Source organism: Callospermophilus lateralis, chromosome X, assembly GCF_048772815.1.
Source record: "Callospermophilus lateralis isolate mCalLat2 chromosome X, mCalLat2.hap1, whole genome shotgun sequence".
Taxonomy (NCBI): Eukaryota; Metazoa; Chordata; class Mammalia; order Rodentia; family Sciuridae; genus Callospermophilus; species Callospermophilus lateralis.
This window is the reverse complement of record NC_135325.1, coordinates 53,996,408-54,014,292: the sequence shown is the minus strand read 5'-3', so window position 1 is coordinate 54,014,292 and position 17,885 is coordinate 53,996,408. Positions and strand designations below refer to the sequence as shown.

Sequence of the window (17,885 nt, the reverse complement as noted above, 5' to 3'; positions counted from 1 at the left end):
CAAGTGGTAGTGTGCTCGCCTGGCATGCATGCGGCCCAGGTTCGATCCTCAGTACCACATACAAACAAAGATGTTGTGTCCGCCGATAACTAAAAAATAAACATTAAAAATAAATTCTCTCTCTCTCTCTCTCTCTCTCTCTTAAAAAAAATTTGATAGAACTCAACAGAAAAGCCATACAGGAACAACTTTTTGTTCAGACATAAAGGGAAAGGAAGTTTTGGAGTGCCATTTCAATTTCTATAACATGTATCAGTTTTACTCAAAGTCTGAATTTTCTTGTGCCAATTTTTTTGCACTTTATAGTTGCATGATTCATTTAGGTAATGGTACATCAATCATCATTACAAATTATGACATAAATTTATATTAAATAACTTAAAGGTTATTTATGACACTAGAAAAAAAGTTACTAACATATAAATGTGATATGATCTCATTTATGTAAAATTATGCACAAATATGCACATATATCTAAAAAGGGTCTAGTATCCAGAATATAGAAAGAACACTTACAAATCAACAACAATAAGCCAAAACCACGGGCAAAATTCAAATGGACATCCTCCACATGAAAAGAAATTCAATATCATTAGTCATTGGAAATGCAAATCAAAATTACAAAGGTATGACCATATTATACCTACTATGATGCTTATAATAAAATTCATGGAAATGAAGTGTTGTTGAGGATATGGAGAAATTGGAATATTTGTAAATGTAAAGGGATATAACACCTTGATAAACATTTTGTCATTTCCTCAAAAATTTAAGCAGAGAATTACCATATAATCCAGTAATTCTGCTACTAGATGTATGCTCAAAAGAATTGATAATAGGAACATAAATAGACAATTGTTGCCATGTTCATGGTATATAAATAAAATGAAAGGATATTCAGTAATAAAAAAGAAGGAAATTTTAACACCTGGCACAACACAGATGAATGCTGAAAATATTATGCTAGCCAGGTGCAGAGGCTCACACCTGTAATCCCAGTGACTCCAGATTCTGAGGCAGGAGGACTGCAAGTTCAAAGCCAGCCTCAGCAACAAAAAGGCACTAAGCAACTCAGTGAGACCCTGTCTCTAAATAAAATACAAAATGGGGCTATGGATGTGGCTCAGGGGTCAAGTGCCCCTCAGTTCAATTCCAGGTACCACCTCCCTAAAAAAAAGAAAATATTTATGCTAATTGAGACAACAAAAGAAAAATATTGTATGGTCCCATTTGAAAGGCTGATCACGGAAAGAGAAAATGAAAATAAATACAATATAGGTTACAGAATAAGTGAAATATTGCAGATATGACAGATTTCTTGAAAAGATGAGTTATGAATAGCTATATGCTAATACATTTGAAAAATATAAGAAAATTCAAAAAGACAGAAATTAAATCAGAATTTCCTAGGGTCTACAGGGAGATCAGAGTGGGATATTACTGTTAAAAGGACACAGAATTTCTACTTGGCATAAGAAAAAGGATTTTGGAAATATGCACTGGTGATGGTAACACATCATTCTGAATACAGACCATATCACTGAATTTTAAATTTAAAAATTATTTAAAAGATGAACTTTATATATTTCATAACAATAAAATAATTCACAAGCTCAGGATGAGACAGACCCAAACTCAAAACTTGATTCTATCAATTACTAGTGTTTTGACCTTTTAAAAGTGCCAACATGCCCAGCTTCACGCTGTTTCATACTGTGCTTATGCCTTTGTGATTTCCTCTAATTAGAATGTCCTTTCTCCAATAGTTCCTTATTAATATTACAAATCTTAGCTATCTAGTTCCTTCTCCTCCCAGGAATGGAGGCAACTTGATATGCCATACAGGGCTGGCCTGGCTCTAGTGGTTGAAAACAGACTTTCCAGGAGAGAAGATGGATTGAGAGTTCTGCACTCATAGCCTCTTTCATGACTTTGCTTTTGTATTCCATTTGAGATATCAGAATTTCTACCTGGTTCATAATACCTAGTTCTTTATTTTATATTTCAGATGAGTCACAAACTTCCTGTGCCTCGGGCCCTCCACTGGTAATCAGGTCCACTACACCTATATCCAATTTGGTTCTAGACAACCTTGATCTTTCCCATAATTCTCTCCTTCTCAACTACTGACCTAGGCACCTCTCTCCTGGTTAACAGACCACCTGAAGCCACTGACCTCCATTTCTAAATAATGTTCACTCTGAATTCCTTTTGCTACAATTTTTTGACTATCACCAGTTGGGCCACAATTGTTATAGTGTGGTCTCTCCTGGCCTTTGGGAAAAGCATGAGGCTCTGTCTTTAATACAGGAGGGATGGATATAATTGCTTTCCAATACAGAGAAAAAGATAAATGAAGGGGAAGGGATAAAAAACCCAAGTGAAGAAATCACCCATGGATAGGAGAAGGGCCAGGACATTATCTGAGATGGGGGGAGGAGAAAGCAAATATGGGCAGGGATGGAAAGGATTTTTGTAGAGGGCTAGAAAATGAGATTGATGCCTAACTAATGGCATGAAGAAGACAAGAAATCAGGTTTCTGTGGTTATTATAGTTACATACCTTTGACCTCCTTAAAGCCATTAGCAGTGTTTTATTCAACTCTAACCCTATAATCTATCATAATAAATGCTCACAATTCACTTGATACATTACTACCATGTAGTACAGAAAAATCAAAGATGAGAACCAAAGAAAAAGAATCTAATATTTTCTGGGTAGCTCTAATATAACACACAGAGTCTGGGCATTTGGTCCAATGCCTTGTAATAAACATGAATATTATTGTTTTACAAATGAGGAGACTAAACCTCACATGGATTACTCAAGGTCATACAGCCAGTAAGAGATGGAGAAATCTATAAATCACATGCCTGCCCCTGCTTAAATACCTTCAGTATTGACCACAATACTAAGTTAACATAACTTGAGAAGATATATAAAATCTTTTACAAACATGATAGGTATTTTAATAGCCTTCTATTTTTATTTTCCACCAGGGACTGAACCCAGGGGCACTCAACCACTGAGGCACATCCCCTACCCCCTTCATTTTCTATTTTGAGACAGGATTTTGCTAAGTTGCTCAGGACCTCACTAAGTTCCCAAGACTGGACTCGAACCTGCAATCCTCCTGCCTCAGCCTCCTGAGTCATTGGGATTACAGGTATGTGCCACCACACCCAGCCCAGCCTTCTATCTTGGTATAAACTGTGCCTTTTACTTAACACAGTCTCCCCTCACACTCTACTTCTATACCTAGCTCCAATTCATCCTTTAATATTCCATGCCTCCAGTTTAATAGAGTCTTTTCTATGTCCCGTCTGTTACTTCAATGTTTATGCATAATGATATCTTAGCATCAACCTCAATGGACTGTCATTGTCAATTTGCTTGTCTATACTGAGTTCTTTGAGAGCAGGTATCATGCCATGTTTATCTCTATAACCCCATATATAAATATGTATATGTTGAGTGATGGAGACAGATGGAGACAGAAAGAATGTGAGAATGAAAGAAAAATATGAGGCAAGAAAGGAATGGATAAATTTCAGGAAAGGAAAGGAAGGAGGGATATAATATAATAATTATATTATCATATTAACATATTAGTAATTTAGATGCTCAATAAATAGAAATACTATCACTGCATCATTTTTATGTGAGTACACATTAATATTATTTATTTGCACTAGAATTGCTATAGAAAAATCATTAGAATAATTCATCAAGGCATTAAGGGTATATTCAAACTACAATTCTTTTATTCAGTAGTTTTGCATCTTAAGCATAAACTCATCATCTCAGTCATACAGATTATTTTATCTGTGCTAACTATTTTTCCTCTGAAGTAAGTCCAGATGAAAGGGCACTGGAACTAGCCTTCAAGATCCCTATAGTCCAGATTAAGGACAAGATACCCCAAAAGGCCAATATTACTTTTAGGTGTAAAGAGAAATTCTGAAGTTAACTAATGCGGCAGCAATGTCCTTCACAAACAGAGTTGAAATAAATGAAGAACAAAGTGACAATGGAGATTGTTGTTTCTTGTAATCTGCTTTTAAAGGATTTCTTTCTTTTCTTTCTTTTCAGTCTTTTTTCTTTTCATTTGATGTACTGAAGTAGACACTGAGGCAAGAACAAACCAAAAGTCTGAATATTAATAAGCTTTGCACAATTCTACAATGAGAATCTTGTACAGATGAGCAACTAGGTGGTGGTTACTTGAGGACCACACAAAATGCCCAGAGAACATCATGTCCAGGCAACCAGAGCCAACAAACTTCTGTCCTGGCTAGAGGAAGTTAACAAAAGTTGCCAACGGTTTAAGACATTGGTTCCAGTTTAGCAAATCTCCCTTCTATGTACTGAGGAGGCTCTTTCTCTGGCCAAAGAAGCTGGGATCGCTTGGGCTGAAAAGACCAGCTGTGAAGCTGACAGCTGTTTTCTCTCTCCTCCTCCCACTTGGAAGAGGATGTAAGCTTATATAACCTCCTCCACCCACTTGCACCAGTCCCTGGTGATCCCATCATACAACATAGGCAGAATCTTGTGTAGGCAGTGTGTCCCTCTTTGTACAGAGGGTAATGCTTCTATGAGCAGGATATGGACTTCAGTGTATAGCAAAATACTAGGGTACTTCTTCACAAGGGCACTCCAACCAACATTTACTAACTTTCTACTAGAGGGTAAAGAGAAGAAATGATGAACATAGTAGAAAACTCAGAACTATCATATAAGATTCACCCTCAATTCCATGCACAAAAATTCAAATTCAGTACTTTCTTTTAACTTTTTTGCAGTACTGGGGATGAAATCTAGGGCCTTATACATGCCAAGCAGGTGCTCTACCACTGACTACATACCCAGGCCCTCCGTTCTATTTTAAGGTAAGGACAAATGTAGGGAAAAAAAATAGCTGACACAGTTCAGCAACTTCCCAGACAATCAAGACACATGGGATAACTGGCTCTTATTATGTGCCCTGAGGGAAATAGCCTCATTGTTCTTTTCCTCCTGCCAGACAGACGAGGCAATACTAAATGGTCTTGCAGACTGCTAAAGAATAAATCATATTGATAAATCAATTGACCTAAGGTTTATAAAACCTATAAGGTTTAAATTGTAGTCTACAAGTTAAATGGAATATGCGTAAAGATTATTTGAAAAATTTATAGAAGCAGTTCACAGAAATGGAACCAATGTTTCAGTGGCAAGTGTATTTTATACCCTATCTCATTTAACCCTTCAAACTGTGTGAGATAAGTATAATTATTTAGCCATATTTGACACTTGAAAATGAGACTCAGTCCCATTACTAGCAAGTAGCAGAGTCAGTCACTTCAGTTTTGAAGTCTATTTGCTATGATACTGACAGTACGACTACATAGTCCAATGTTGAAAGGCATAAACTCTGGAGTCAGACTACCTGGGTTTAAGGACTAGTTCTGTTCCTTTCTAGTGCATGACTGTTGCAAAGTTATTTAGCCTTCCCATGCTTTAGAGTTTTGCTGTCACTCTTCTTTGTGTTTTCGTTTGTTTGTTTATGTCTTCACTTTGATCTATAAAACAAATGAGTCCCTATCTCATAGATTAGTTTTGAGGATTAAATCAATTAACATCTGTATTCAGAAGAATACCTGTCATCAAATGTGTACTGTATGAACATTTGACAAATAAGCAAATATGTATACATATGCCATAAACTCAAGAGGGGCTGGGAACCATATCTAGCCCACTACGCTGCTTCCAGAAATAACTACACTTAAAATATCACATAACAACAAATGCATCTCAGATCTCTGGGGACAGTAATGCTACCAATTTTCCCTACCAATATAAAACATTTAAATAGTATTACACGCAGGAAATAATTCCACAACTTGAACTTTGAACTTTGCTATGATGATTTTGCCCTTCCTCCCCTTGTTCAGTCCTAGGAAGAAATAGAAAACAGATGAACATGGCAATGAAGGAATTGCAATCACAGAAATACAGCCTTAATTTCATGAGGAAAGGAGGAGAGATGAAACCTCTCCCCATTCCACCCCCACTTATTACCTTTTCTTCTATAGTGAGGAAGACTTAAGAATTAAAATAGTACATTAGGTTCTAGTCTTGGCTATGTTTCCACCTAGCTTTTTGAACTTAGGTTAATCAGTTCATTCCTTCTAATCTAGTATTGTTTTTTTCTAGAAAATGAAAATACTAAATGAAGAAATTATGTAGACCCTTAATGTTGAACTATTGTGAGGAAAAAGGAGTTTTGCTCAAGGTCTATCAAAAAACTATCAGGGTGAGGACTCAAATCCTGAGCTCCTGACCCCAACCCTCTTCCCACTAAGCCTGTCAGTCTCCATCAAAACATTGTTTCTGCATCTCTGATTCTGACTCCTCATCACCACTGACCTTCAGCCAAAGAATGGTGGATTTAATTATTGTTCCTAAATCCTACTGCCATCCATGTATTTTTGTCAGGTGACACTGCAGGTTCCACGCTAGAAGAAAAAATTATTTCACTTCCTTACTGACATCAGGCCTGGCCATATCACTTGTTTTGGTGAATTAAATTTGTGAGGAAGAGACAATGTGCCAGCTATGAGTCTAGTTTAAAGGACCTGGCATGTCTCTGCTTACCCATCATACATTGCTGCCATCATTGTGAGAACAACATGCTTTGGGGAGTTCTCAGTCCTTGAAAAATAGACACATGGACAGACCTAGAAGGAACTCAGGACCTGAGCCAAGCTCTATCAAATCTAACTCTGGTAAATAGTCATTACAGCCAATGCACAGATATATGAGCTACAAATAAATGCTTATTGCCACTGAGGTTTAAATTGATTTGCTGTTATTATTCTTTTAATAGATGGCATATGGGAAGGTTTTCTGGGGTTCTCAGAAAAGTATTTTAAGGCCATGATAATTTTTTTTTTCTTTTCTGTTTTTTAGTACCAGGATTGAACTCAAGGGTACTCAACCACTAAGCCATATCCTCAGCCCATTTTTATTTTGAGACAGGATCTCACTAAGTTGCTTAGGGCCTCACTAAGTGGCTGAGGCTGGCTTCATACTTGTGATCCTCCTGCCTCAGCCTCCCACACTGGTGGGATTACAGGAGTGCACCCCCATGCTCAGCATGATAAATTTCTTAAAGGACTAAAGATTGTAGTCCAAATTAAATTGTGATATACATCAGGATTGTTGCAAGAGACAAAAGATATAATGTATGATAAATCCTTAACACGTATTACTTGCTTTTTGGCTTTGTGATTCTAGGGACAGAGAACCCATGGCCTCTCCCATGCTAGGCAAGCACTCTACCACAGAGCTACATTCCCAGCCCTACTTAACATATATTGAATGTTTGATAGGGACAGTGATGATACTGATGACAACCATCCTTGACATACTCAAGGAAATAAAGAAAATGTTTTTAAACATCATACTGAAACATTTCCATTTGGCTATAAAATTCTGGTAGGTGCAGCTGGGGTGTAACTCAGTAGCACTAAGAGCACATGTTTAGCATGAGTAAAGCCCTGGGTTCAATCCTCAGCATGTCAAAATAAATAAACAAATTTCTGGATGGGGTTTAAGACTATTTTCCCTTATTGTCTGATAATGCAAACTCTTCTAAGTGTCAAAGAATGTAAGAAGCAGCTATGTGTATTTTTCTCAAACCCACTAAGCTACACAAATAAATAAGCAAAAATTAGCTCTGGACATGCTACCCTAGGGAGTTTTTTCAGCGGAAGTCTGGCTTTGGAAGATGAACCTCCTCCAGGACTATTGTGCCTGATAACATAGTGCCAGTAAAAAGACAAAACTCTCAAATAAATTATTTGGTTAAACACAGGCAAGTATATAGAACATTCTATGAACAAAGTTGTCTGGATAGCTATTGGCTTAGAAATCTATTAATTTAGAAATATATCCCTTGGCTTTTGGAATGGCAATCTGGAGACCTCATTAGGTTCTAGTCTTGGCTTATATTATTCATAGAACTTTATAATAAACTTTGTAGTCACTCCTGTTCTCTTCTTCAGCTAAGGAAACTGAAAAAGTACATGCAATTCCACTTGAAAAAAAAATATTAATTCAGAAAAGAGTATTCAAAGGAATGCCTTTCAGCCTAGAAAATTATCTCAGCACTATACCACTATTCAAAGTTTTAAGTCTGCTCATAAGATTACAAAGTATTTTGGGTTTATTTTGTTTAAGGTGTTGGGGAATCAAGATTTTAGGTTATTAGTGTATAAATAGAAAAAAGATCTATGTCTAAAATATTACAATTATGGAATATCTTTGAAGAAAGGTGTTATTATCTGAGTAGGAGTCAGGTGATTTGGGTTTAGGCCTCATTTTCCCTCACTAAAAAATGGTGCCCTTTGGTCACTTTATATTTTAGGGTTCAGTTCCCTCATCTAAAAATGAGTTTCAAATCATAACATTAAAGGTATCTTGTGCTAAATGTAAACTACAATATAAACTGGATAATAATAATTTAAATTAGAAAAACACAATAGGTCTATATTATATAGGTAGCAAGTATTTCCATATAAGTTCTTAAAGTGCTTAAGATCTGCTGCATGATGAAATGTGATCCAAACAATACAAAGAAAGGAGTCAGAAGAAAATAGTGTCTATTCCTAATTCTGGCACTAACTTCCTGTTGGACCTTGCAAGGAGCCACAGCCCTTCACCAAGTCTTCAATATAATATCTCTTTGGAAAACAGGATATGGGAAAAGCTCCTCTGTGATTACTATAGTAAAGTACTCAAGACAGAAAACCAGATTTTTTTCTCTTTCACGCCCTTTGAGTATATTCCAAGGGATGCTGGTTAGAGTCCAATATCTCCATTCTCAAAAGGCCATGATGACAGTCACTGTTCATAGCCAACTTAATAGCCATCCTTCTTCTTCCTATTTCTTCACATATTGGGCAGGCAAGCAATGTTCTCAAGGTAAGTGTGTCTCTCTCTTGAGCCAGGTATCCTAAGTCTGAGTATTCTCATTCATTTGTCTTTGCCAATTATTGACATAAGAGTTGACCCACAACTCAGCTGTTGCCAATGGGGTATCAAGGAAAGTCTGCTGGCAGCTTTGGGAAGATATTTTCCTTTCTGGATAAAAGAAAAAAAATGATTTGTGAAATAAGCCCTTTTCCTTACATCCTGTCTGGGCTGCTAATGTGTGACAATGTGATATGTTGATCTGTGACAGCCATCTTAGGCAAAGTCTAAGAGAATTGCAGAGATAAGACCTAGAGCCCGGTGACTGAACCTTGGAAAAAAAACGAATGTTCTTTTGGTATTTGATAGCTAATTTATTTTCAACTTGGCTAGTCCACAGTATCCAGATATTTCATAATATACTAGTCTGGGATTGCTGTGAAGGTGATATTTAGATGAGAATAACATTTGAATAAATTCAAGTAAAGCAGATTACCATTCAGAAAGTATGTGGGCCTCACCCGAGTAGTCAAAGGTTTTAGGAGAAAAAAAGGCTAAAGTGACCTGAAGAAGAAGGAGTGCCTTCATATCTGAGCTGCAACATCAATTCTTCCATGAATCTCCAGCGTGCCCTACAAATTTGGACTTGCCCACCCCCACAATCACATGACTGATTCCTAAAATCAATAGATAGATAGATAGATAGATAGATAGATAGATAGATGATAGATAGATAGATAGATAGATAGATGATAGATAGATAGATAGATAGATAGATAGATAGATAGATACTTCTAGACTTCTGATGGGCTTATGTCCTTGTAAACCCATCATTGGTTGAAAATATTGTCAAGATGCATTTACTACACCTTACACACTGCCCATTAAAGTTTAGCAGCACAATACAGGGTAGAATATTGATTGCTTCTCCTCATGGGAAAAGATCAAACTTCAAAATTTGAAGTATGGTTTCTATTGAATTTCCATTGCTTTTGCACTATCATAAAGCTGAAAAATCATAAGTTGAGCCATAATGCTTCAAGAACCATCCTTATATACATCCTGTTAGTTCTTTTTCCTAATATATTATCTAATGCATTGTTAGGAATGAGTTTTAGATGTGAGCTAACAAAAAGCCTTACTTACTCACTCTATCACTTTGTTCCCAGTCACTTACTACTCTTCCTGAATATACTACTAGAGAAAGTCACTGTCAAAGTCCTTGGAATATTAATATACTGAAGCTCCACAAACCCTTTGTTAATGAAACTAACAGTAAAAATTTTAATTATCTGTTAGGTAATTTAAAATTTTTCTCATGTATAGCTGGAGCCAGTAACAGGAACAAAATTATACCACACTATTCAGGATATAATATGGTCTTTGAAACTGAAGAAATCAGAGGGTCCTCGCCAGCATGGTGGCGCATGACTATAATCCCATTGGCTTGGGAGGCTGAGGCAGGAGGATCACAATTTCAAACCCATCTCTGCAACTTAGCAAGGCCCTAAGCAACTTAGTGAGACCTTGTCTCAAAATAAAAAATTAAAAGGGCTGGGATATGGCTCAGTAGTAAAGCACTCCTGGGTATTATTTGCAGTATCAAAAAAGAAACAAAACAGTCCTGGATTTAAATCCTGGCTTGGGTGTTTTGCAGCCTGTGTGACTTTGGGTAAATTCTTCTCCTCTCTGATCCCTGCTTTGCTCATCTGTAAAATATACTATCTTTTTCACAGGCATTATATAGGCCTTGACAATGTAGGTCCTGATGCATAGTTAGCATTGAATAAATGTGAGTTCCCCGTCAATGCTCTATCTACAAAATATTTTATAATACTTTTAGACCTAGACAAGAGGCAACAGCCACAGGCAATAATTTAACTTTATAAAAATTAAATAAAATTTCAAATTTAGTTCCTTGGTCAATTAGAAATTTTTTAAGTGTGCAGTACCCACATGTGGATAGAATCTACTCTAGTAGCCAAGTCACATATAGAACATTTTGAACTTTTACTCAAACAGGGAATCCTAAAATTACAATCCAATTCAAAGGGTTGTGCTCTTGATTCCCTGGCTCTCCTAGTACTTCAGAGGTGACTTTGAAGCCAGCTGATATGAGAAATAGTTACAAGCTCACATGGGCACAGCTCATTTGAGTAAGATCACCCATGTAATTACAAAAATGCTTTCAAACAGTTCTAGTGGAAAGCACACTGGGTAAGGAGAAGGGAAAGATAAAAGTCTAACTTTGGTTGCAGAAGAGAAAAAAAAATTGGTGTGTCTGTTCTCTGATGCATTTTTTTTTCTTTACTGAAGGACGTCAAAGGAAATGGAAAACAGATGTGATCCTTCCCTAGATCACAGTCCATTCTTTATCACTGACAATCATGATGATATTTCCTTTTAACTCTTCATTCTTCAGGTTAAATGTGACCACTTTTCTATTTTTCAGGGGAAAATTATCCTGTAAAAGGATCTTATCAATAATATGACCACATCAGTCATCCACGTGCACCTTGCTTTCTTCCATCTACAGAGATACAGTAAACATTTACTGAACCAAACTTTCTTGGTCTTTCTGAATTAGCATATATTGTCCTCGGATGTCAAGCACAAAAATGATTATTTTAAACTGCTGGTGATGAGTGATGATATAAATTAATACAACCAATTTAAAGATCAATTTGTCAATAAATCTAGTAAAGATGCATAGATCCTATAACACAGAAATTCCTTTAATGGGAATACACCCTGAAAAACTTTCAAACATGCACAAGAATACATGGGAAACACTTTCACAAGAGTAACGTTTGTCCTATTGTAAAAATTGGAAGCAACCAACTCATCAATCAACAGAATCAAGATTAAAGAAATCAAGGTCTATTTCATTCCCTAGTATCTCCCCTTTCCCTCTCCTCTTCCTTCTCTCTTAATCCCCTTCCTCTACACTATTGTTCTTTTTATTTTTGTGTGATCCCTTTTTATTTCCTTTTCTCTGTAATTTCTTCATATGACAGAAAACATTTGACCCTTGATTTTCTGAATTGTACTTATTTCATGTACTATGTATAATCTCATGATGGAATACTATACAACAGTAAAAATAAAATGATAAATATATGAACAAAAATGAATATCATGGGCTGGTTTTGTGGCTTAGCGGTAGAGTGCTCACCTAGTACATGTGAGGCCCTGTGTTCGATCCTCAGCACCACATATAAATAAATAAAATAAAGGTAGTGTGTCCAACTAAAACTAAAAAATAAATATTTTTTAAATGGACCTCATAACTACAAAAGTGCAGAAAGGAAAGATACAAAACAAACAGAATCAGTCCATTTTATAAATATGAAAAGCAATAACAGCTAACACTGTTATAATGCTAACTATGTGTGAGATACAGTTTTAAGCATTTAAGCATATTAACATCTTTTAAATCTTCACAGCAACACTGTAAGGTTGTTACAGATTGAGAATCTCTTATCTGAGAGGCTTATTTTCAGAAGTATTTTGGATTGCTGATTATTCTCAATTTTGGAATAAATTTGCACATATATAATAAGATATCTTGGGGATGGGAACCAAGTCTAAGTATAAAATTGATTATTATTCATATACACCTTATTCACATAGACTGAAGGTAATTTTATATGATATTTCTGATATGTCTGCATAATAACTATAACCCAGTCCATGGGATCAGGTGTGGAATTTTCCATTTGTGGAATTAGGACAGTGCTCATTTTTTTTTAAATTTTTAAGCATTTCAGATTTCTGTTTCTTTGATTAGGGACACTCAGCATGGACTACAATGTATCCCATATTATAGAAAAGGAAACCGAGGCCTAGAGAAGTTAGGTGACATGCCTAAAACCCAACAACTAGTAGGCTGAAGAGCCAAGATGCAAACACAGGTAAGTCTTGCTCCAGAATCTGCAGTCTGATCCACTATCCTATGTAAAGCATTACTGCATGTTGCTCAAGGAAATTCACATATGAGGTGAAAAGGAGGGAAAGTCATAACAGAGAAGGAAGGCCCTACAGGAAGATAACAAGGAAGATAAACCCACAAAGTTTCCCTCAGCCACTGCTTCTTTGTTTATACATACACACTAGACTTGTGGTGGAAGATGTGCTTCCAAGAAGATGTTTTTAATATTCTTTTAATTTTAAAAAAATTACATGCTCTGAAAAATACTCCACACAAATCTCAATGAATTTTTATAATCTAAAAACACCCATATTATCAGCTCCCAGATCAAAATACAAATTATAATCAGCACTTTCAGAGGCCCCCTTTGGTCCCATTTTTTTTCAGTAGCACCCCTATCTGGGGCAACAACTTTCCTTCTTTCTAACACCATCACTTAGTTTCGCCTATTTTTGAACTTTATAGAAATTGAGTCTTATAGCAGGTAAGCATTTGGGATGCTTTTTTTCCCACAACCATATGTTTACCAGATTCATCCATGTGATGGATAAAACAACTTCTAATCCATTTTTTCTCATTTCTATAAAGTAATGAAAACTCACCATAATGTTGGTGAATCCACCCGCTTAATTCACAAAATTCACCCACTTAATTATTAATAGTTATTTTTAATCCTTTATTCACCCTCCCACAGCAGTCCCAAAAAGCTGAGTTCAGAATTCAGTATATTTGAAAGAGCACAGTCTCAGGAATAAAAAAAAATAAATTAAGGGCTGGGGTTATAGCTCAGTGGTAGAGCATTTGCCTCGCTCATATGAGGTACTGGGTTTGATCCTCAGCACCACATAAAAAAATTAAATAAATAAAGATATGGTGTCTATCTACAAAAAATATTTTTAAAATTAATTAATTAATTAAAATTAAAAAGTAAAATAAATTTTAAAATTCTGCTTGAAGCTTTCTTCTGTTAATAACTATAACTATGTGTCTATGTGTCTTTGAACAAGTTATTTGGTCATTATGGGTCTTGACACCCTCATTTTGGAGATTTGGAATAATACTACTTAACTAAGATAGCATACAGTAAGTACTAATCAACAACAATTATTATTATAAAGCTTGTAAAGTGTTTGTTGTTGTCTTGAAAATCATTCAAAGAGATCCTTCATTCATAAGTGTGATGATTGGGTGTTCATGCTATTGTGTGAGATGTGCCTCCCCCTAAACTTTGTTACAACATTGGCACATTACCTGCCTAACATGGAAAATAAAAAAAGAAAATCATTCAAAGATTGCTGTGATAGAGCTTAGCTCTCAGTCACATTGACTACTTGACTTTCCCTTTGAATGCACTGAAGTATCCACAGACATCCAAAAATGGGAAAATCTGAAATTCAAATTCTTAGAAACTGTCAATGGGGTCATTTGCTGCTGCTTCCTTCTCCTCTATCCCAGGGCATGCAATGGCCTTTGGGAAAACTTGCCAAGTCAAACACCTTTGGCTTCATCTATCCGACTGCCAGGTTTGTGCCTCGTTCCACCTTTTATATTTTTTTTTCACTCTCATCTACCTCCAGAACAGGTTCTTTTCAAAAAAGTTCCTTCTATGATCTCTGTGGAAAAGAAACAGAAACAAGACTGACAAGCCTGTGTCCTTCTGTCAGTGCCCTCTTGCCTCCCATCTGTTGGGTAAGAACACACTATAGCATAGCTTCCACATCAGCTCCAACTCTCCAAGAAGTGGGTTAAATGCAGACTCAGATGTCTGACTCAGACAATTTGGCCCTGGTCCCACCAGAAACCATACAAAGACCCGATTCAGTGGTTGTTCCTCTCTGGCAAGGGCATCCTTGCAAAAGAACTGAAAACATCATACTGTGGGCAACTCTGACAAGACCCAAAAAATATGAATCAAAGGGTACAAATACTCTCCCTGTCATGTGTCTAGAGGGGATGACTGAGTATTTATTCTGCCATCCCTAGTGGACAGTCCAGCATTCCACACTGCTGAATGAAAGACTCATTATGAACAGAGCTAGACTGAGCCTTGTTTGTCCTCCTTGTTCTTGGCTTGGGGGGTGGGGGAAGTTGAATGGTAGTGGGAAAGGAGACAGTGGCAGGAAGGGTTCTGTGAATCAAGTAATAGCTAAAATGTGCACATGGGGGCAGAATCAAAAATTCTCCATAGGGGGCTGGGTTTGTGGCTCAGTGGTAGAGCGTTTGCTGAGCATGTGTGAGGCACTGGGTTCGATCCTCAGCCCCACATAGAAATAAATAAAATAAAATAAAAAAACTTTAAAGTATTTTTTAGTTGTACATGGACATAATACATGTACAACTAAAAAATATTTTAATGTTTTTTCCATATATTGAGACTCCTGAAAGGAGGGAGATATAGAAAAGGAGCAAACCAAAAAAGAGTCTAGGCTAGGTGGAAAAATAATTCTAAGCCTAGTAGACCAAAAAAATTAGGAGCACAAGGTAAAGAAGGAGATTATCCTTGACCTCGCCTAGCCACCAGAAATTAACAGGTATATTAACCTAATATAACATATGTTGAAGTTTTGGGACTTGTAACCAAGAAACAGCATCAAATCCTGGATTTGTCACTGTAAAATGAGCCAAATGGTAGCCATCAAGAAGATTTTATTAAAGTTCCAGACTAGAATCGAAAAGTTACTAGGCCCTAATAGTGAAAAGTAAAGGGACGGCTGACAAAAGTCAAAGGCTAAAAGTAGGTAAAGGAACATAAAGATGCTGATAGAATCATCTTATAAAGCTACAATGAAAAGTTGATGGGGTAAGAAATAAAGGTTTAAGTATATCATTTGAAGTAATAGAGGTAATCAATAGAAAAATCAAATTTATATTATAATCAACAAATACTGGAAGAGAAGAAAAGAGGGAAGTATGGGCAATAATCTATATTCACAGAAGGAAGAAATAATTTCTAAAGTTATATAAGATATGGTACCAGGGGCAGTAGTGCACAAGTATAATCCCAACATCTTGGGAGGATGAGGCAGGAGGATCACAAGTTCAAGGCCAGCCTTAGCAACTTGGAGAGATCCTGTCTTAAGATAAAAAGGGCTGGGGGTGTAGCTCCATAGTAAAGCACTCCTGAGTTTAATACCCTGAATGAAATATACATATATGTGTGTGTGTGTGTGTGTGTGTGTGTGTGTGTGTGTATTAACTATGAAAGCAACTAACAGAAGAATAAATAAAATGGTTAAAAATGGATGCTGCTGGATAATGAGGAATGGAAGACTGTTGATTTTCTTTATAGTTCCAAGTACTATTTTATTTTTAATCATATGCAAATGTATATGTATGTTATATAGCTTCAATTTTTAGAATAGAAAGACTAAACACCATTTTTTTCCAAAAACTTAGAAATTTTAAAATTTTTTTAGTTGTAGTTGGACACAATATCTTTATTTTATTTATTTATTTTTATGTGGTGCTGAGGATCGAACCTAGAACCTTGCACATGCTAGGTGAACGCTCTACCACTGAGCCCCAGCCCCAGCACCCCCCAAAAATTAGGATTTTTTAAAAATTAATGGAATTAATCTGACAAAATTATAGGTACTACATTAGAATTGAAAAAAAAGCCAATCTCATTGCATAAATATCCAAACTGCCATAAATAGGCTGAAAGAAACATCCTATTTAATCAGAAAAAAAGTCAGATTCCAGCACAAAAAGGTGGTTCACAAATATATTTTGACCAACAGAGTTCTATTTTAAAAGAACTGTTATCCCCCAAACCCACTATATAAAACAGATCCAAGGGAAAGTGCTCTGGCTGAAGTAAGAGTTAGAAGCCCCACCCAAACAGTTTCTGCCTGAACATAAAAGCCTCTGATTGAGATGATACCTGTGAGCTCATCTGTGCCATGACTCTATGCTTGGGAAACCAGCCATCTGACAGCCATTTGGAAGTTACTGTATAAGAGAAGCTAGTGCCCAAGCATCACAGGATTGGCTCACAGTTCATGGGAACTGTTGTCTTTATGAAATGACTCAGTTACAAAATAGCCTTCTGAGATTCTAGTTATTCAGAGTGCCTATCCACTGGGACCTAGCCACTCAAGTTGAACTGACAACAGAGTTTATTGGCCTGCAAATGGACTCTGTAAACAGAGTGACTTGCATTAGCCAGCAAAACCACCCCTGACCAACAACTGAAATATGTCCCTACAGAGCACAATAGAGAAGAATGCCTGTCCCATCACACTTCAACAAATTTCCTCTGAGACATTCATTATTTTATGTGGGGCTAGCATCAGTTCCACTTGAAGAGGTTAATCCTAGTTGAACAACAGGATGAGTTTATTCAGAATGTGTTACCTATTAGCTCTCAGAATTCTCTGTTATTCTATCCCTTCCTTCTCTCCTTCCTTCTTTCCTTTTTGACTTCAAATCCAAAATCTGCCACTCCCTGGCTGAATGACCTTAGATACTACACTCACTGAACTTACCGTCCTCTGTTAGTGGGAGATAATAACATCTATCTTCCAGAGTTGTGCTGAGGTTTCAATTGGAACATGCACCTGAGTCTATAAGGTCCTAACATAGAACCTGCCACTATCAGTGAAGGCACAAAGAGAGCTAGCAGCAGTGTTGGATATATCACTCTATACCCAATCAGGATATAGGATGTATTAGGAGAAATTAACTAATTGCAGTTAATGAAATAAAATATAAGGAAAATCTACATGGGAACCTAAGGCTAAGGGAACGTATTCAAGGAAGGCAAATTTGGATGGTGGTTCAGACTTCACTGAAAAAAGTATACTTTAACTCACTGGATAGTACCAAAGTTTGCAGTTTGGCTTGGTAGTCTGCAGTCACTAAGTAAGAAGGTGAAAATTCTGCAGAGCACAGGTGGCAGGCAAACAACCAGCAACCAATTGAGTAGGTATGCAAAGAGAATAAGAACACTCCTGGTTTCAGCAAAGCTTCATAGGAACAGCCTGGCTCAGTAGGTAT

The 17,885-nt window shown here is 36.5% G+C and overlaps 1 protein-coding gene and 1 non-coding gene across 4 annotated transcripts in view; one reads left to right on the top strand and one right to left on the bottom strand.

Moving 5' to 3' along the window:
* Nucleotides 1-17,885, bottom strand: part of Ophn1 (oligophrenin 1) — a 370,997-nt gene that overhangs the window by 206,681 nt on the left and 146,431 nt on the right. The window lies entirely within an intron of this gene.
* Nucleotides 14,048-14,148, top strand: LOC143639598 (small nucleolar RNA U13). Its single transcript, XR_013154742.1, has one exon. It is a non-coding gene; the product is annotated as a small nucleolar RNA U13 (small nucleolar RNA).